Genomic DNA, 20,792 nt, shown 5'->3' on the forward strand with positions numbered 1-20,792 from the left:
CAAAGGGAAAAAAAGAGTGTTTGTTTGTGTGTTTGTCAGCGTTCAGATTTCCCCCCCCAAAAAACTAGCAAGGATTCCATTCAGCTAATTTGTTAATTAAGCAAAATCTTGCTTAAATGTAGATTCACCTAAATGACATTACCGCGAGAAGCACCGCAGATATTGGGATGAGCAAGATGCAAGACTTCGCTCTCACACAGTATCTGCGCATGTGCATTGGTTTGCATCACTCTGTTACAGCATGGTAGCCAGGGGCCCAAAACAGCGGAGAAGTTGAGCCTTCCGCTTTAACGCTCTTAGTTGTTGCAGAAATTGATCCTCTATGCCGTTTTCTTTCTGCATCTAAGTCATATCGCTGAGCCTACCTTTAATTGTTACAGTAGTAAAGACGGGATATTCTGGCTACTTTGTGATAAAATCGGATCAGTTTCTGCCGATCTCTGTATGTGATTTTTTTTACAACATTCTCAGGCCAAATATGGCTGTAGACTTCCGTAGAGTGATAATTCTGTCGGAAGGAGCCACCGTGGACAGAGCTTTCCTGTGTTGAACAGAGTGGAGGAGAAAGGCACAATGCTGTAAACCAGCCAATCACCTTTGACCTGTCGTAGCTGTTGACGAGGCTGAGTGTGCATGTCATTTCCATAACACTACCAGGGTTCTGCCACAGCTACACACACACACAAAGCCGTGTGTGTGGGAGCGAGCGCGTGTGTAGCTGTGACAGAAACCTGGTAGTGTTATGGAAATGACATACACACTCACAGCCTCGTCAACAGCTACGCCAGGTCAAAGGTGATTGGCTGGTTTACAGCATCCTGCCTTTCTCTCCTTTCTCTTCAACACAGGAAATGAATACCTCTCTGTCCACAGTGGCTCCTTCAGAATGATCACTCTACGGAAGTCTACAGACATATTTGGCCCTGTCTGTCACCGGGCCTAGGTGATGTCACTGTCACCTCTGGGTTAGAGGTCAGATAGAAGCGCTTGTGACCGTGTAGTGTTCCCGTCTCAGCTCTCTGGGTGTGTCCCAAATGACACCCTATTTCCATACTCTATAGGGCACTAGTCCCTGGTCAGAACCCTATGGTCAGAGCCCTATGGTCCCTGGTCAAAATTAGTGCACTGTAAAGGAAATAGGGTGCTATTTTGGGACATACCCTTTTGGATGAGACATTCCCAGAGAGTTACGGAGAAGGAAGTGTGTGTTCGTCATCTTACTATGTTCCACACTAAACCTTTACCTGCCCTTTCATTTCGCTGGTCAAAAGTTGTGCACTAGGGAATAGGGTGCCATTTCAAATCAAATCTAGTTTTACTGGTCACATACACATATTTAGCGGATGTTATTGCAGGTGTAGCAAAATGCTTGTGTTCCTAGCTCCAACAGTGCAGTAATATCTAACAATTCACAACAATACACACAAATATAAAAGTAAAATAATGGAATTAAGAAATATATAAAAATTTGATTGAGCAATGTAGGAGTGGCATTGACAAAAATACAGCAGATTAGCGTATATACACATATGAGATGAGTAAAGCAGTATGTAAACATTATTTATACATTATTAAAGTGGCCAGGGATGCCAAGTCTATGTACACTGCTCAAAAAAATAAAGGGAACACTTAAACAACACAATGTAACTCCAAGTCAATCACACTTCTGTGAAATCAAACTGTCCACTTAGGAAGCAACACTTATTGACAATAAATTTCACATGCTGTTGTGCAAATGGTATAGACAAAAGGTGGAAATTATAGGCAATTAGCAAGACACCCCCAAAAAAGGAGTGATTCTGCAGGTGGTGATCACAGACCACTTCTCAGTTCCTATGCTTCCTGGCTGATGTTTTGGTCACTTTTGAATGCTGGCGGTGCTCTCACTCTAGTGGTAGCATGAGACGGAGTCTACAACCCACACAACTGGCTCAGGTAGTGCAGTTCATCCAGGATGGCACATCAATGCGAGCTGTGGCAAAAAGGTTTGCTGTGTCTGTCAGCGTAGTGTCCAGAGCATGGAGGCGCTACCAGGAGACAGGCCAGTACATCAGGAGACGTGGAGGAGGCCGTAGGAGGGCAACAACCCAGCAGCAGGACCGCTACCTCCGCCCTCAAAATGACCCCCAGCAGGCCACAAATGGAATGGCTAGGCCACTCCAGGACCTTGAGATGCTTCTTACGGAGCCACTCCTTAGTTGCCCTGGCTGTGTGTTTCGGGTCGTTGTCATGCTGGAAGACCCAGCCACGACCCATCTTCAATGCTCTTACTGAGGGAAGGTTGTTGGCAAAGATCTCGCGATACATGGCCCCATCCATCCTCCCCTCAATACGGTGCAGTCGTCCTGTCCCCTTTGCAGAAAAGCATCCCCAAAGAATGATGTTTCCACCTCCATGCTTCACGGTTGGGATGATGTTCTTGGGGTTGTACTCATACTTCTTCCTCCAAACACGGCGAGTGGAGTTTAGACCAAAAAGCTCTATTTTTGTCTCATCAGACCATATGACCTTCTCCCATTCCTCCTCTGGATCATCCAGATGATCATTGGCAAACTTCAGACGGGCCTGGACATGCGCTGGCTTGAGCAGGGGGACCTTGCGTGCGCTGCAGGATTTTAATCCATGACGGCGTAGTGTGTTACTAATGGTTTTCTTGAGACTGTGGTCCCAGCTCTCTTCAGGTCATTGACCAGGTCCTGCCATGTAGTTCTGGGCTGATCCCTCACCTTCCTCATGATCATTGATGCCCCACGAGGTGAGATCTTGCATGGATCCCCAGACCGAGGGTGATTGACCGTCATCTTGAACTTCTTCCATTTTCTAATAATTGCGCCAACAGTTGTTGCCTTCTCACCAAGCTGCTTGCCTATTGTCCTGTAGCCCATCCCAGCCTTGTGCAGGTCTACAATTTTATCCCTGATGTCCTTACACAGCTCTCTGGTCTTGGCCATTGTGAAGAGGTTGGAGTCTGTTTGATTGAGTGTGTGGACAGGTGTCCTTTATACAGGTAACGAGTTCAAACAGGTACCGTTAATACAGGTAATGAGTAGAGAACAGGAGGGCTTCTTAAAGAAAAACTAACAGGTCTGTGAGAGCCGGAATTCTTACTGTTTGGTAGGTGATCAAATACTTATGTCATGCAATAAAATGCAAATGAATTACTTAAAAATCATACAATGTGATTTTCTGGATTTTAGATTCCGTCTCTCACAGTTGAAGTGTACCTATGATAAAAATGACAGACCTCTACATGCTTTGTAAGTAGGAACACCTGCTAAATCGGCAGTGTATTAAATACTTGTTCTCCCCACTGTATATACTGTACTCTATACCATCTACTGCATCTTGCCTGTGCCGTTCGGCCATCACTCATTTATATATTTTTATGTACATATTCGTATTCATTCCTTTACACTTGTGTATCAAATACTTATGTCATGCAATAAAATGCAAATGAATTACTTAAAAATCATTCAATGTGATTTTCTGGATTTTTGTTTTAGATTCCGTCTCTCACAGTTGATATGTACCTATGATAAAAATGACAGACCTCTACATGCTTTGTAAGTAGGAAAACCTGCACAATGGGCAGTGTATCAAATACTTGTTCTCCCCACTGTACATATGAGATGAGTAATGTAGGGTATGAAAACATTATATGAAGTGGCATTGTTTAAAGTGACTAGTGATACATTACATCAAGATGGCAAGATGCAGTAAATGGTATAGCGTACAGTATATACATATGAGATGAGTAATGTAGGGTAAGAGAACATTATATAAAGTGGCATTGTTTAAAGTGGCTAGTGATTCATTTAATTACATCAAGATGGCAAGATGCAGTAGATGGTATAGTGTACAGTATATACATATGAGATGAGTAATGTAGGGTAAGTAAACATTATATAATATAAAGTGGCTAGTGATAAATTGATTACATACATTTTTCCATTATTAAAGTGGCTGGAGTTGAGTCAGTATGTTGGCAGCAGCCACTCAATGTTAGTGATTGCTGTTTAACAGTCTGATGGCCTTGAGATAGAAGCTGTTTTTCAGTCTCTCGGTCCCCGCTTTGATGCACCTGTACTGACCTCGCCTTATGGATGATAGCGGGGTGAACTGGCAGTGGCTCAGGTGGTTGTTGTCCTTGATGATCTTTTTGGCCTTCCTGTGACATCGGGTGGTGTAGGTGTCCTGGAGGGCAGGTAGTTTGCCCCCGGTGATGCGTTGTGCAGACCTCAATACCCTCTGGAGAGCCTTCCGGTTATGGGCGGAGCAGCTGCCGTACCAGGCAGTGATACAGCCCGACAGGATGCTCTCGATTGTGCATCTGTAAAAGTTTGTGAGTGTTTTTGGTGACAAGCTGCATTTCTTCAGCCTCCTGAGGTTGAAGAGGCGCTGCTGCGCCTTCTTCACCACGCTGTCTGTGTGGGTGGACCATTTCAGTTTGTCCGTGATGTGTACACCAAGGAACTTAAAACGCTCTACCCTCTCCACTACTGTCCCGTCAATGTAGATAGGGGGCTGCACCCTCTGCTGTTTACTGAAGTCCACGATCATCTCCTTTGTCTTATTGACATTGAGTGTGAGGTTATTTTCCTGACACCACACTCCGAGGGCCCTCACCTCCTCCCAGTAGGCCGTCTCGTCGTTGTTGGTAATCAAGCCTACCACTGTAGTCTCGTCTGCAAACTTGATGATTGAGTTGGAGGCGTGCATGGCCACGCAGTCGTGGGTGAACAGGGAGTACAGGAGAGGGCTGAGAACGCACCCTTGTGGGGACCCAGTGTTGAGGATCAGCGGGGTGGAGATGTTGTTACCTACCCTCACCACCTGGGGGCGGCCCGTCAGGAAGTCCAGGACCCAGTTGCTCAGGGTGGGGTCGAGACCTAGGGTCTAGAGCTTAATGACGAGTTTGGAGGGTACTATGGTGTTAAATGCTGAGCTGTAATCGATGAACAGCATTCTTACATAGGTATTCCTCTTGTCCAGATGGGTTAGGACAGTGTGCAGTGTGATGGCGATTGCGTCGTCTGTGGACCTATTGGGTCGGTAAGCAAATTGGAGTGGGTCTAGGGTGTCAGGTAGGGTGGAGGTGATATGGTCCTTGACTAGTCTCTCAAAGCACTTCATGATGACGGAAGTGAGTGCTACAGGGCAGTAGTCATTTAGCTCAGTTAGCTTAGCTTTTTTGGGAACAGGAACAATGGTGGCCCTCTTGAAGCATGTGGGGACAGCAGAATGGGATAAGGATTGATTGAATATGTCTGTAAACACACCAGCCAGCTGGTCTGCGCATGCTATGAGGACGCGGCCGGGGATGCCGTCTAGGCCTGCAGCCTTGCGAGGGTGAACACGTTTAAATGTTTTACTCATGCTGGCTACAGTGAAGGAGAGCCCGCAGGTTTTGGTAGCGTGCCGTGTCAGTGGCACTGTATTGTCCTCAAAGCGAGCAAAAAGTTGTTTAGTCTGTCTGGGAGCAAGGCATCGTGATCCGCGACGGGGCTGGTTTTTCTTTTGCAGTCCGTGACTGACTGTAGACCCTGCCACATACCTCTCGTGTCTGAGCCGTTGAATTGAGACTCCACTTTGTCTCTGTACTGACGCTTAGCTTGTTTGATTGCCTTGCGGAGGGAATAGCTATGCTGTTTGTATTCGGTCATGTTTCCGGTCACCTTGCCCTGATTAAAAGCAGTGGTTTGCGCGTTCAGTTTTGCGCGAATGCTGCCATCAATCCACGGTTTCTGGTTGGGGAATGTTTTAATAGGCGCTGTGGGTACAACATCACCGATGCACTTGTTAATAAACTCGCACACCGAATCAGCGTATTCGTCAGTGTTGTTGTTCGCCGCAATGCGGAACATATCCCAGTCCATGTGAGCGAAGCAATCTTGAAGCGTGGAATCCGATTGGTCGGACCAGCGTTGAACAGACCTGAGCACGGGAGCTTCCTGTTTTAGTTTCTGTCTATAGGCTGGGAGCAACAAAATGGAGTCGTGGTCAGCTTTTCCGAAGGGAGGGCGGGGGAGGGCGTTATACACACATCGTGGAAGTTAGAATAACAGTGGTCTAGGGTTTTGCCAGACCTGGTAGGACAATCGATATGCTGATAGAATTTAGGGAGCCTTGTTTTCAGATTAGCCTTGTTAAAATCCCCGGCTACAATAAAGGCAGCCTCAGGATATGTGGTTTCCAGTTTGCTTGGGGAGGAATATACACGACTGTGATTATGATCGAAGAGAATTCTCTTGGTAGATAATGCGGTCGGCATTTGATTGTGAGAAATTCTAAGTCAGGTGAACAAAAGGACTTGAGTTCCTGTATGTTGTTATGATCACACCACGTCTCATTAATCATAAGGCATACACCCTCTCCCTTCTTCTTACCAGAGAGATGCTTGTTTCTGTCGGCGCAATGCGCGAAGAAACCAGGTGGCTGTACCGACTCAGATAGCGTGTCTCGAGTGAGCCATGTTTCCGTGAAACAAAGAACGTTACAGTCTCGGATGTCTCTCTGGAATGCTACCCTTGCTCGGATTTCGTCTACCTTGTTGTCAAGAGACTGGACATTGGCGAGTAGTTTACTCGGGAGCGGTGCACGATGTGCCCGTCTACGGAGCCTGATCAGAAGACCGCTCCGTCTGCCCCTTCTTCTACGGCGTCGTTGTTTGGGGTCGCCGGCTGGGATCCGATCCATTGTCCTGGGTGGTAGGCTAAACAGAGGATCCGCTTCGGGAAAGTCGTATTCCTGGTCGTAATGTTGGCGAGTTGACGTTGCTCTTATATCCAATAGTTCCTCCTGACCCTTATGCAATAAAACCTAAGATTACCTGGGGTAACAATGTAAGAAATAATACATAAAAAAACGAAATACTGCATAGTTTCCTAGGAACGCGAAGCGAGGCGGCCATCTCTGTCGGCGCCAGAAGTTCAAAGTTCTGTGCTCAGTCTGATTACCACAGGACAGTGCTCATCCCCTTCACTCAAAATTCAGTTTCAGCAGTAGCCGGACAAGGGTAGATTATGATAGATATGGGGACTCTTTAATTCCAACAGCTATTAGGCTGTATAATAGATTGTCTGTTGGTCCTTCGAGTACACAGCATATTGCGCTTTCACTTTAAAATGTATAGCTATAGCGCTCTGAATGAATTATTTTGTGTAGTTTCTGTGTCATGTTTTATGTACTGTCTTTGTAAGCCCATGACCAAATTAATTTCCCCCTGGTGGGATAATAAAGTGGATCTGAATCTGATCCACTTGGTAGAAGTCTAGTGAATCCCATTTCCAATTCTTCTTCTAATCTGTAATTAAAAGTAATTAAAAAGATACTCGTACAGTATGTCATCAGTATTGTGTTGATTGATTCATTCCAGTCAATAATTGTGTATTAAAAAGGCCTAGGTAGCCTAAGCAACCGAAGTGTATAAACCACATTAGATCACAATCACAATTTCTCAGAACATAAATAAATTGGCCTATTTTAGGCTACAAATACATAGCTTAGGCTATAAAAACATGATGTTTCCGCTGGTCCAGATGAGATCAGAGCGCATAGGCTTCTCTAGGCTACCGGCAGCTGTGGTAATCAGACTGAGCACAGACTAATTGTCCACTTTGACAAATCATGAGGCATTTTTGTTTGGAGGGGGTGGGTGGGTTTCCATACAAAACAGTTGATCACGGTGAACTCACATGATTTGCATGATATTGATAAAAATGACGCCGGGTTTGTTGTAATGTTGTAAGGTAGGCCTACTGTACTTTTCTATTCATATGAGAGGGTTAATTGTTCATTTTTGATAGGCTAATGTTGAAGACATGCTGATATAGCAACTCTGTGCTTTGTACTGAAGCTAAAATGTAATGAATGTAGCCTACAGACGAGAAAATAAACCCTTTAATTGTCAGCACATACAGTACATGCTTGTGAATTGTTGCATTATTCAATTGTGTAACACGTTTTAAAAGGAAAGTTTCTGTCATTGTTGAATAGTTTGTGCTTACTGGCTACTGTGATATTTACGGTCAATTTGAGCTGCTGAGTAGGAATGGCACGTTGCCAGCCAACATAAAAGACACGGCAAGGATGTACTGTAATGTGAATTGAAAAGGAGAATTCTCTTTCATCACCCCGCTCCTCAGACTCTCCTTCATGTCTTGTAGTGGGAATAGGGCCTAAGAAAACACCTGCTTCTCTAGTCCCACCTAAATGACAACACAGAACATCGCAGTGCTATGGGAGAACTCGTTTAATGGGGCTCCTCCGCTAGGAAGGAAAGGATCGTGTGGCTTTCTAATTTTTAGGCACCATGTACTGCATACACAGGGCAGACGAAACGGTAGAACGTAGGGCGCAGTCAGAGAGGTGGGGAAATTCTCTTTCTGTCTGTGTGTGTATAAAACACAGCTCTGTCTGTGTGAGCCGGTTCAGGGACGTGACGAACGGAGAGACAGATAAACAGAGAGGAGAAAGGAAAGAAAGAGTAGGAAAACAACCCCTCTATCCAAGGGCAGTGCACCTCCATCACTGGACTGGGTGGTAAAGGACAGAGTGGCTTTGACCGCACCTCAAGGAGCTGTTTGAAGCGAAGGGCAGCTTCATGCTTCAGAGAAGGGCGGTCTTACGGTGGAGGAGTGGTAGTGCTAGCAGCATCAGGTATAGGTAGCAGAAGGGCTAGCGTAAGAGGCACCCAGTCTGTTTGGCCATCCTTTTTTCCTTTAATGATGACTGTTCCCTGAGACCTGGTTGATGGAGATCAAAGGAATATGCAGATCGTCCCACAGGTTCTTCTCCTCTAAGAGGTGATATGAAGTTTCTAAAAGCAGGTCAAGGCAACACCCTCTTAATTTACATAAAAGTACTGTAGCCTGGAGTATTAGTACTTAGAGCCTGATGCTAGTATAAAAATGGGTCTTGTGGCTCAATTTAAAAAAAATATTTGTCACATGGTTCGTAAACAACAAGTGTGGATTAAGAGTGAAATGCTTACTTACGGGCTCCTTCCAAATAATGCAGAATTTAAAAAATTTAAATAAACAAGGAATAAATAAACAATGAGTAACGATAACTTGGCTATATACCCGGGGTACCAGTATCTAGACGATGTGCTGGGGTACGAGGTAATTGAGGTATATAGTGCTTTCGTAAAGTATTCAGACCCCTTGACTTTTTCCACAATTTGTTACGTTACAGCCTAAATCTAAAATTGATGAAATTGATACCTCATAATGACAAAGCAAAAAGTTATTTTAGACATTTTTGCAAATGTATAAAAATAGGATCTTGGTCACCTCCATGATCAAGGCCCTTCTCCCCTGATTGCTGGGTGGCCAGCTCTAGGAAGAGTCTTGGTGGTTCCAAATTTCTTCCATTTAAGAATGATGGAGGTCACTGTGTTCTTGGGGACCTTCAATGCTGAAGAATTTGTTTGGTACCCTTCCCAAGATCTCTGCCTCGACACAATCCTGTCTCGGAGCTCTATGGACAATTCCTTCGACCTCACTGTTTGGTTTTTGCTCTGACATGCACTGTCAACTGTGGGACCTTATATATACAGATGTGTGCCTCCCAAATCATGTCCAATCAATTGAATTTACCACAGATGGACTCCAATCAAGCTGCAGAAACATCAAGGGTGAGCAATGGAAACAGGATGCACCTGAGCACAATTTCAAGTCGCATAGCAAAGGATCTGAATATTTATGTAACGAAATGTACTTTTAGCAAACATTCCTAAAAACCTGTTTTCGCTTTGTCATTATGGAGTATTGTGTAGATTGATGAGGATTTTTCTTTTATTTAATCCATTTTACAATAAGGCTGCAAAGTAACAAAATGTGGAAAAAGTCAAGGGGTACTTTCCAAATGTATGTACATCTAAGTAGGGATAAAGTGACTAGGCAATACGATAGATAATAAACAGTAACAGAAAAGTATGTGATGACTCAAAAGAGTTAGTGCAAAAAGGGGTCAATGCAGAAAAACTTATCACATTCCCAGTGGCTCAGAAGTTTACATGCACTCAATTAGTAGTTGGTAGCATTGCCTTTAAATTGTTGAACTTGGGGCAAACGTTTCGGGTAGCCTTCCACAAGCTTCCCACAATAAGATGGGTGAATTTTGGCCCATTCCTCCTGACAGAGCTGGTGTAACGGAGTCAGGTTTGTAGGCCTCCTTGATCGCACATGCTTTTTCAGTTCTGCCAACACATTTTTTATAGGATTGAGGTCAGGGCTTTGTGAAGGCCACTCCAATACCTTGACTTTGTTGTCCTTAAGCCATTTTGCTACAACTTTGGAAGTATGCTTGGGGTCATTGTCCATTTGGAAGACCCATTTGCGACCAAGCTTCAACTTCCTGACTGATGTCTTGAGATGTTGCTTCAATATATCCACATACTTTTCCTGCCTCATGAAGCCATCTATTTTGTGAAGTGCACCAGTCCCTCCTGCAGCAAAGCACCCCCACAACATGATGCTGCCACCCTTGTGCTTCACGGTTGGGATGGTGTTCTTCGGCTTGCAAGCCTCCCCCTTTTTCCTCCAAACATAACGATGGTCATTATGGCCAAACAGTTCTATTTTGTTTCATCAGACCAGAGGATATTTCTCCAAAAAGTACGATCTTTGTCCCCATGTGCAGTTGCAAACCGTAGTCTGGCTTTTTTTAATGGAGGTTTTGGAGCAGCGGCTTCTTCCTTGCTGAACGGCCTTTCAGGTGATGTCGATATATAGGACTCGTTTTTTAACAAAACATTTGTGGAGTGGTTGAAAAACGAGTTTTAATGACTCCAACCTAAGTATATGTAAACTTCCGACTTCAACTGTAATTAGCAGGCAGCACGTGTTTACTGTCCTGTTGCGTTTACTGTCCTGTTGCGTTTACTGTCCTGTTGCGAACAGTGCATTCTGACATCGCGTACATAAAACAACTCACACTGGGGTGACCGTTAGATATATTTGGAACTAACGTATGAAAAGGTTAACTGTAAAATTCCAGGAAGATTTTTGAATTAGAGATGATTACTGTAATTTTACTAGAATTTGTTCATTATTCCAAAAAAAAAAAGGAAATTACTGTAAAATGTTAGTGAAGTTTGTCAAATGACATGTATTTTTTTTTTTTTTTTTACAGTGTACCAGCACTGAGTCAATATGCAGAGGTACGAGGTAGTTGAGGTAATGTGTAGATGTAGGTAGCTGTAAAAGCAACTAGCCAATCAGGATAGCTAATTGACAGAGTAGCAGCAATGTAAGTGGTGTGAAAGTACGTGTGTGTTTGTGTGTGGCATCAATATGCATGTGTGTGTGAGCGTATGTAGTGCGTGTGTATGTGTGTGTTGGCGTGTCAGTGTGTGTGAGTGTGTGGGTAGAGTCTGTGCAAAAAAGGGTTAATGCAATAGTCTGGGTGATAATCAAATAGTCATTTGATTAACTGGTTAGCAGTCTTATTGCCTGGGGATAGAAGCTGTTCTGGTGCCTTTTGGTCCCAGCCTTGGTGCATCGGTACCTCTTGCCATGCGGTATCAGAGTGAACAGTCTATGGCTTGGGTGGCTGGGGTCTTTGGCAATTTTCTGAGCCTTGTTGTGCTGGCACCACACAGCCAGATCTCTGACCTCCTCCCTGTAGGCTGTCTCGTCGTCGTCGGTGATCAGACCTACCACCGTCGTGTCATCAGCTGGTGGTGTTGGAGTTATGCATGGGCACACTGTCATTGGTGAACAGGGAGTACAGGTGGGGACTAAGCACACACACTGGGTTCAAAATTGATTTTCAATCCTTCAATGACTAACTGTGCTTGTTTGAGCTAACCTGGCACAATGGAACCAATGGAATAGTCCAAAAACTGCAAAACCCACACGTCTAGGCACTCCAATCAAATGCTGTAAAGTATTTGAAAATAAATCAAATACCACTTGAACCCAGGTCTGGTTAGTTAGCGCCAAACTGAAAAACACAGTGCTCATTCCTGAGGTATAGAGAGGGAAAGGTGAAAGCCTGCCTGTCTCTCTCTCGTCTCAGCAGAGTTAGAAAAGGTTACTGCACAAATTGAGCAGCTGCTCCAGAGTCTTTGATGGGCATTAGAACCTGGGAAACATTGTCTGGCAGGATCAAAGGGAACCCTGGGTAATTACTGTAGTTACCTTCAGTGATGCTGTTAAATTAACCACACACACAGACAGACACAACCTTACCCTCACTAGCTAGTTTTAATGGGCCTCGAAAGAGGAGGCATAAAGCAGAGGGAACACAGTGGCAGTGTCTCAATCGAGGCAGATAGCTTCCTTTCCTTGTGTCCTTTCCTCCATGACCCCCAACCTGTCATGGCCAGGACAGGAGGCCATTCAGGATTAACTCATTCAGTCCTGTCAGCTATTATAGTACAGAGTTGATGAAAAGAGAAAATGGAGGAAAGGGGAGAGATGGTAAAAGATGTGATGGCGGAGTTAGATTATCTATTTCTATAACGAGGTCAATGATAGTTGAGGGATTTGACTCTCCTGGGAGGAGGAGAGGAGGATCACACACAGGAGATGAGATGTGGATACGTTCGTTTGGCGCTCTTTTGCTCTGGCTGTCTGTGTAAACAGGACATGATAAGAAGCGAGGAGAGGAAACGGTCATCTTTGATTCCTGGATATTCGAGGCAGGCTTTTGGGAGTTTCTCCCCCTTTACAGAGAAGCTTTTAATCTTTCAATTTCCTATGACAACAATATTCTGTGCAAGCCTGCGCAGGTTTATCTCAAACTAGGGCTGGGTGGTATACCGTTTTTTTGCGATATACCGGTATTGATGCACGGACTGGTTTGGGTTTTTACTTTACCTTCTATAACGGTATTTGAATGTTTAGTTTGTTAAATATAGTTTACTCTGCCACTTGAGTCCTCTCTCTCCGCTCTCTCGCTCCATGCTGCTTTCCACACAGACCTAGCCCCGCCCCGGTCACTCAAGGAGCGCATTCATTGTTGCTCGACCATGAGACACTTGCTTTCAGTCTCTGCATGGTCAATGCAGCACATGCAACAATGTTGATGACTACGATGCATTTTCAACTTTGCTTCCTAATATAAATCCACCAGCGTTCTACAATTACACTATTAGTTTGTGTTTCTTACATCTGCAAACAGCTAGTCCTGTTGGGCCGCTACCTGGGGAGGCAGGTAGCCTAGTGGTTAGAGCTTTGGGCCAGTAACCGAAAAGTTGCTAAATCGAATTCCTGAGGTAAAAATCTGTCGTTCTACCTCTGAACAAGGCAGTTAACCCACAGTTCCTAGGCCGTCATTGTAAATAAGAATTTGTTAACTGACTTGCCTAGTTAAATAAAAGGTTAAATACATTTTTCAAATGCTAATCGCTAGTTAGCTGGCTAGCTAATAAAATGTACTGAGTCACATTAAATGTAGCACAGCCTAGTACCAGTAAATGTTATACAGCCTGGTACCAGTGATGGTTTAGCCCTAAATCAGCATGTTGTTTGTGCAACAGTATCTTTTAAATCAAAGAGGAATAGGCGAAGTGGCTAAGAGAAAACATTTATATGTAGCCAAAGATTATAGGGTCCCCTAGAAGTTTTTTTTAACTGAACAGTATAAAACAATCAGAATGGAGAGAGACCCATTGAAATCACTTAGAATGTGTTTCCACCCTATGGTCACACACTACTCATAAAGCAAATTTAGAACTTTTATTATTCAACAACATAAAAGACAGTCCAAAATGTAAAAAAATATTGTGATATTATATTTTTGTCATATCGTCCAGCCTTATCTCAAACACACAGCATAAATGAAAAATGTTTAAAAAAACTGTATTACCAATGGCATTGTTCCGTCCTCCTTCTGTTGTGGACCCTTCTCTCTATGAGGTGGTCCCTCCTCTCTTCCAGGGTCGGTGCCAGAGGTCTGCTCCTCTCCCTGAACCTCTCCACGGGCCCCTGGAACACAAACAGTAGATATAGGCTGAATTAACTAAATATACTACTGTAAAATCACATTATTTCTGATAGTATTTTTAAGGCATCCATTAGACACACAGATTGTGGTGCTCTGCCCAAACATTAGAAGCCCCTGCTGCTCTGCCCAAACATTAGACAAAGGAATGTTTCGTTTAACACACCAGGCTACCAGCCAGGTGGGTGGTTGGGGACCCCTGGCCACTCTGTCAGGCTCTATATTAAATAAATCAAGAGCATTCTACTGTGTAAATTATTCAGTTAACACACCTTATCCTCTTCCAACAACCTTGTTGGAGAACCTCAAGAGTGAAAAGCAAAAGAAAGGGAGGGGGAAAAAGACAAGGGAAGGAAAAGAAGAAAAACAACTCATTCACCTGCAACTCAGCAAAACTCTGGGTACATCTCTAAGCACTCAGCCAGAGAAGAGAGATAATTCACCCTGACACCTCCATTGTTTCAGAGTAACGGTAACACACGCACATATACACGTGCGCATACACACACACACACACACACACACAGAGAACAGTGTTTTCAGTACATATTTATAGAAAAAATGGCTCTAGATCAGGGATGGGAAGTTTGATGTGGGCCACAAAAAAATTGAACTCATGAGGGGCCGCAGTGGCTCGTGGGTCTGTGTACCCACATCCATACACTTTTTATTGGTCCGCGGGCCTACAAAAGGGAATGATGCCTCTGTTCTTCTGCAGTTTTAAACACATAAAGAAATGCTTAAGTCAACCCATATGCAACATATGCACAGTATATAGGAAAGGAACACTAAACTCTAAACATACAGGGCCGGTTTCCCAGATACAGATTGAGCCTTGTCCTGGATTCAAAAGGACGATCTATGGAGAATATCAATTAAAGGTGCTTCTTAGTCCAAGACTACGGTTTAGGATTGGGCAGTATACAGATTTCCATACTTTCATACTGTGCCTCTGCCATCCAGGGTTATACGGTATTACCGGTAGTGCACACAAGGATGCTATTTTTTGCAGGGAAACACACACATAAAACATCCCAGAACCAGAATTTTAACAAAATTCTAACAAGTACTAAGGAATTCTCATAGTGGATGCTAGGTAAATGCTAACGAGTGCATGCAAACATTTACTCCTAGGACAGAGAACCAAGCTCATAAAGTATCTCAAAACACAGTTTGCAGCACACAAAAAAACTAATATTAGGCAGCTTGGATCTTAATCCAAGAGGGGAATGTCTCTGCTGCTATTACAAAGAAGCTTGACATCAGCCACTTAGTTAACGTTAGCAAAACCCAGCTGGAGAGAACTTATTTAGATAGTTAACTTAATAGTTAAGATATATAGCTGGCAAACTGTAGTAAATTTCACCTCACTTAATTTGCGCTGCAGGAGTGACTCACCTCACGAAGATCCCACGAAGCTCCCTCGTTGTGCTTCTTCGTAAACAAACACATGTAGCTGGTTCAAACCTCTGTTTTGGGAAAATAGTACCGGTAAACTTCATAATGAACAATTATCTAACGGGCAAAATGATGAACACAATCTTCTGTATCTATTACCTAGTGCACAAGTTGACTGCAGGTATTTATTTTAAAAATACATTTTCAGGGCCCCCCGAGTGGCGCAGTGGTCTAAGGCACTACATTATAGTGCTAGCTGTGCCACTAGAGATCCTGGTACGAGTCCAGGCTCTGTCGCAGCCGGCCGCAACCGGGAGACCCATGGGGCGACGCACAATTGGCCCAGCGTCGTCCGGGTTAGGGGAGGGTTTGGCCGGCAGGGATATCCTTGTCCCATCACGCTCTAGCGACTCCTTTGGCGGACCGAGCGCATGCACGCTGACACATTCGCCAGGTGTATGGTGTTTCCTCCGACACATTGGTGTGGCTGGCTTCTAGGTTAAGTGGGCACCCACCAGTGATTGATTTCCGGTCACAACTTGCAGACTTGTTTACGTGTTGCTGTGCATTTTGTTGCCAACCTTACTTTGCTACCTGACAACTTTACAGTTTTTACTTTTTAATTTACCGTTTATATTTTTAGTTTTTCCCCCTCACTCAACCTTTTTTCATTCAACTTTTTCCAGTCTGGACGCTTTATCTGGACATGGTTCGTCAGGACTTCCAACAGCCGAAGCTAAGTAGTAACATTAACATGATGCCTTCTAATTGCAGTCGCTGTACTCATAATATACAGGAGAACGATCGCCTTACGGCGAGGATAGCTCTGCTGCAAGGCCAGCTTCAGACGCAATCGTTAGTCAAGGGTAATTTCAGTGTAGGAAAGGATGAAACAGCGTCTGTGCCGTAAGTACAGATAGTAACGTTAGTACAAATCCCCTCGCACGGTCAAACTAGGGCAGCCGGACAACTTTCTCATGGCTTCTGGAGGGAAATGCTGTAGGAACCGGTGTCGCTCATTCAGCCGACAGAAACTTTCAACCGGTTTCCCCCATTAAGCAGCGAGTCGGGGTCTGAGGCCGAGCCTTCTCTGGTCTCTACTCCTCCCGTTACGGGGTCTGAGACGCCGAAGCTTCCCACCATTAGCTCTGACAAATTGAAAACCCTAGTCATTGGCGAATCCATTAGCCGCAGTATTAGACTTAAAACGAATCATCCAGCGATCATACACTGTTTATCAGGGGGCAGGGCTACCGACGTTAAGGCTAATCTGAAGATGGTGCTGGCTGAAGCTAAAACTGGCGAGTGTAGATAGTATAGAGATATTGTTATCCATGTCGGCACCAACGATGTTAGGATGAAACAGTCAGAGGTCATCAAACGCAACATAGCTTCAGCGTGTAAATCAGCTAGAAAGATGTGTCGGCATCGAGTAATTGTCTCTGGCCCCCTCCCAGTTAGGGGGAGTGATGAGCTCTACAGCAGTCTCACAACTCAATCGCTGGTTGAAAACTGTTTTCTGCCCCTCCCAAAAGATAGAATTTGTAGATAATTGGCCCTCTTTCTGGGACTCACCCACAAACAGGAAAATAAAAAAACTAATCGACCTATATCGAATATTCCATTCCTCTCAATTTTTTTTGAAAAAGCTGTTGCGCAGCAACTCACTGAATTGCTGAAGAGAAACAATGTATATGAAATGCTTCAGACTGGTTTTAGACCCCATCATAGCACTGAGACTGCACTTGTGAAGGTGGTAAATGACCTTTTAATGGCGTCAGACCGAGGCTCTGCATCTGTCCTCGTGCTCCTAGACCTTATTGCTGCTTTTGATACCATCGATCACCGCATTCTTTTAGAGAGATTGGAAACCCAAATTGGTCTACACGGACAAGTTATGGCCTGGTTTAGATCTTATCTGTCGGACAGATATCAGTTTGTCTCTGTGAATGGTTTGTCCTCTGACAAATTTACTGTACATTTCGTTGTTCCTCAAGGTTCCGTTTTAGGACCACTATTGTTTTCACTATATATTTTACCCCTTGGGGATGTCATTCAAAAACATAAGGTTAACTTTCACTGCTATGCGGATGACACACAGCTGTACATTTCAATGAAACATGGTGAAGCCCCAAAATTGCCCTTGCTAGAAGCCCGTTTTTCCCGACATAAGGAAGTGTATGGCTGCAAACTTTCTACTTTTAAACTCGGACAAAACAGAAAAGCTTGTTCTAGGTCCCAAGAAACAAAGAGATCTTCTGTTGGATCTGACAATTAATTTTGATGGTTGTACAGTCGTCTCAAATAAAACTGTGAAGGACCTCGGCGTTACTCTGGACCCTGATCTCTCTTTTGACGAACATATCAAGACTGTTTCAAGGACAGCTTTTTTCCATCTACATAACATTGCAAAAATCTGACATTTTCTGTCCAAAAATGATGCAAAAAAATGTATCCATGCTTTTGTTACTTCTAGGTTAGACTACTGCAATGCTCTACTTTCTGGCTACCTGGATAAAGCGCTAAATAAACTTCAGTTAGTGCTAAATACAGCTGCTAGAATCCTGACTAGAACCCCAAAATTTGATCACATTACTCCAGTGCTAGCCTCCCTACACTGGCTTCCTGTTTAGGCAAGGGCTGATTTCAAGGTTTTACTGCTAACCTACAAAGCATTACATGGGTTTGCTCCTACCTATCTTTCCGATTTGGTCCTGCCGTACATACCTACACGTACGGTACGGTCACAAGACGCAGGCCTCCTAATTGTCCCTAGAATTTCTAAGCAAACAGCTGGAGGCAGGTCTTTCTCCTATAGAGCTAAATTTTTATGGAATGGTCTGCCTACCCATGTGAGAGATGCAGACTCGGTCTCAACCTTTAAGTCTTTACTGAAGACTCATCTCTTCAGTGGGTCATATGATTGAGTGTAGTCTGGCCCAGGAGTGTGAAGGTGAACGGAAAGGCTCTGGAGCAACGAACCGCCCTTGCTGTCTCTGTCTGGCCGGTTCCCCTCTCTCCACTGGGATTCTCTGCCTCTAACCCTATTACAGGGGCTGAGTCACTGGCTTACTGGTGCTCTTCCATGGTGTCCCTAGGAGGGGTGCGTCACTTGAGTGGGTTGAGTCACTGACGTGATCGTCCTGTCTGGGTTGGCGCCCCCCCTTGGATTGTGCCGTGGCGGAGATCTTTGTGGGCTATACTCGGCCTTGTCTCAGGATGGTAAGTTGGTGGTTGAAGATATCCCTCTAGTGGTGTGGGGGCTGTGCTTTGGCAAAGTGGGTGGGGTTATATCCTGCCTGTTTGGCCCTGTCCGGGGGTATCATCGGATGGGGCCACAGTGTCTCCTGACCCCTCCTGTCTCAGCCTCCAGTATTTATGCTGCAGTAGTCTATGTGTCGGGGGGCTAGGGTCAGTCGGTTATATCTGGAGTACTTCTCCTGTCTTATCCGGTGTCCTGTGTGAATTTAAGTATGCTCTCTCTCTCTCGGAGGACCTGAGCCCTAGGACCATGCCTCAGGACTACCTGGCATGATGACTCCTTGCTGTTCCCAGTCGACCTGGCCGTGCTGCTGGTCCAGTTTCAACTGTTCTGCCTGCGGCTATGGAACCCTGATCTGTTCACCGGACATGCTACCTGTTCCAGACCTGCTGTTTTCAACTCTCTAGAGACAGCAGGAGCGGTAGAGATACTCTTAATGATCGGCTATGAAAAGCCAACTGACATTTACTCCTGAGGTGCTGAATTGTTGCACCCTCGACAACTGCTGTGATTATTATTATTTGACCATGCTGGTCATTTATGAACATTTGAACATCTTGGCCATGTTCTGTTATAATCTCCACCCGGCACAGCCAGAAGAGGACTGCCCACCCCTCATAGCCTGGTTCCTCAGTAGGTTTCTTCCTAGGTTCCTAGGCCTTTCTAGGGAGTTTTTCCTAGCCACCGTGCTTCTACACCTGCATTGCTTGCTGTTTGGGGTTTTTGTACAGCACTTTGAGATATCAGCTGGTATAAGAAGGGCTATATAAATATATTTGATTTGGCACTGTGTCAAGAAGCAGTGCGGCTTGGTTGGGTCGTGGTTTGGAGGACGCACGGCTCTTGACCTTCGCCTCCCAAGTCCGTACGGGAGTTGCTGCGACGAGACAAGACTAACTACCACTTGGATACCACGAAATTGTTAAGAAAAAGGGGTTAAAAAAAGCCTAACATTCAAAGACCAAAAATCGTCACACCAGAATGCTAATAAAATGCTAACAAGCCAATTACTAGAAACCTAATAGAGAATGCTAACGCATTGAGAACATTTTGTACAGTTTCTGACCTAAACTACACAAGTAACTCAAAATGTTACTCAGTTTGCTGCACACACAAAACTAATATTAGCCATCAAGGCCCTTGATCCAGCGGGGATTCTCTGCTGTTACCAAGCAAATGCTTGATATTGGAAGAAGCTAGCTAACCACTTAGCTAGAAAGCTAACTAAACTCCGCAAAAAAATAAATGTCCCTTTTTCAGGACCCTGTCTTTCAAAGATAATTCGTAAAAATCCAAATAACTTCATAGATATTCATTATAAAGGGTTTAAACATTGTTTCCCATGCTTGTTCAATGAACCATAAACAATTAATGAACAAGCACCTGTGGAACGGTCGTTAAGACACTAACAGCTTACAGACAGTAGGCAATTAAGGTCACAGTTATGAAAACTTAGGACACTAAAGAGGCCTTTCTACTGACTCTGAAAAACACCAACAGAAAGGATCCTGCTCATCTGCGTGAACGTGCCTTAGGCATGCTGCAAGGAGGCATGAGGACTGCAGATGTGGCCAGGGCAATAAATTGCAATGTCCATACTGTGAGTTGCCTAAGACAGCGCTACAGGGAGACAGGACGGACAGCAGATCATTCTCGCACTGGCAGACCACTTGACCACCTGCACAGGATCAGTACGTTGGAACATCACACCTGCAGGACAGGTACAGGATGGCAACAACAACTGCCGGGTTACACCAGGAACGCACAATCTTTCCATCAGTGCTCGGACTGTCCACCATAGGCTGCGAGAGGCTGGACTGAGGGCATGTAGGCCTGTTGTAAAGGCAGGTCCTCACCAAACATCACCGGCAACGATGTCGCCTATGGGCACAAAACCACCGTCGCTTGACCAGACAGGACTGGCAAAAAGTGCTCTTCACTGATGAGTTGCGGTTTTGTCTCACAAGGGGTGATGGTCGGATTCGCGTTTAACATCGAAGGAATGAGCGTTACACCGAGGCCTGTACTCTGGAGCGGGATCGATTTGGAGGTGGAGGATCCTGTAACGGACTGAGCTTATTGTCATTGCAGGCAATCTCAACGCTGTGCGTTACAGGGAAGACATCCTCCTCCCTCATGTGGTACCCTTCCTGCAGGCTCATCCTGACATGACCCTCCA

The 20,792-nt window shown here is 44.7% G+C and overlaps 1 protein-coding gene across 8 annotated transcripts in view; it reads right to left on the reverse strand.

Moving 5' to 3' along the window:
* Positions 1 to 20,792, reverse strand: part of LOC129822832 (zinc finger protein 438-like) — a 99,872-nt gene that overhangs the window by 19,581 nt on the left and 59,499 nt on the right. For 3 of the 8 annotated variants that reach the window (XR_008754538.1, XM_055881273.1, XM_055881270.1), the window contains one exon: positions 13,819 to 13,937. The exons of 2 other annotated variants lie outside the window; for them this stretch is intronic. The gene's annotated coding sequence lies outside the window, so the exon portion shown is untranslated. Of the gene's footprint in view, positions 1 to 13,818; positions 13,938 to 14,225; positions 15,329 to 15,351; positions 15,423 to 20,792 lie in introns of those variants that run through there. 3 more of the 8 variants (XM_055881272.1, XM_055881271.1, XM_055881274.1) reach the window with 2 other exon arrangements.

The sequence above is a fragment of the Salvelinus fontinalis genome, chromosome 25 (genome assembly GCF_029448725.1).
Source record: "Salvelinus fontinalis isolate EN_2023a chromosome 25, ASM2944872v1, whole genome shotgun sequence".
Lineage (NCBI taxonomy): Eukaryota > Metazoa > Chordata > Actinopteri > Salmoniformes > Salmonidae > Salvelinus > Salvelinus fontinalis.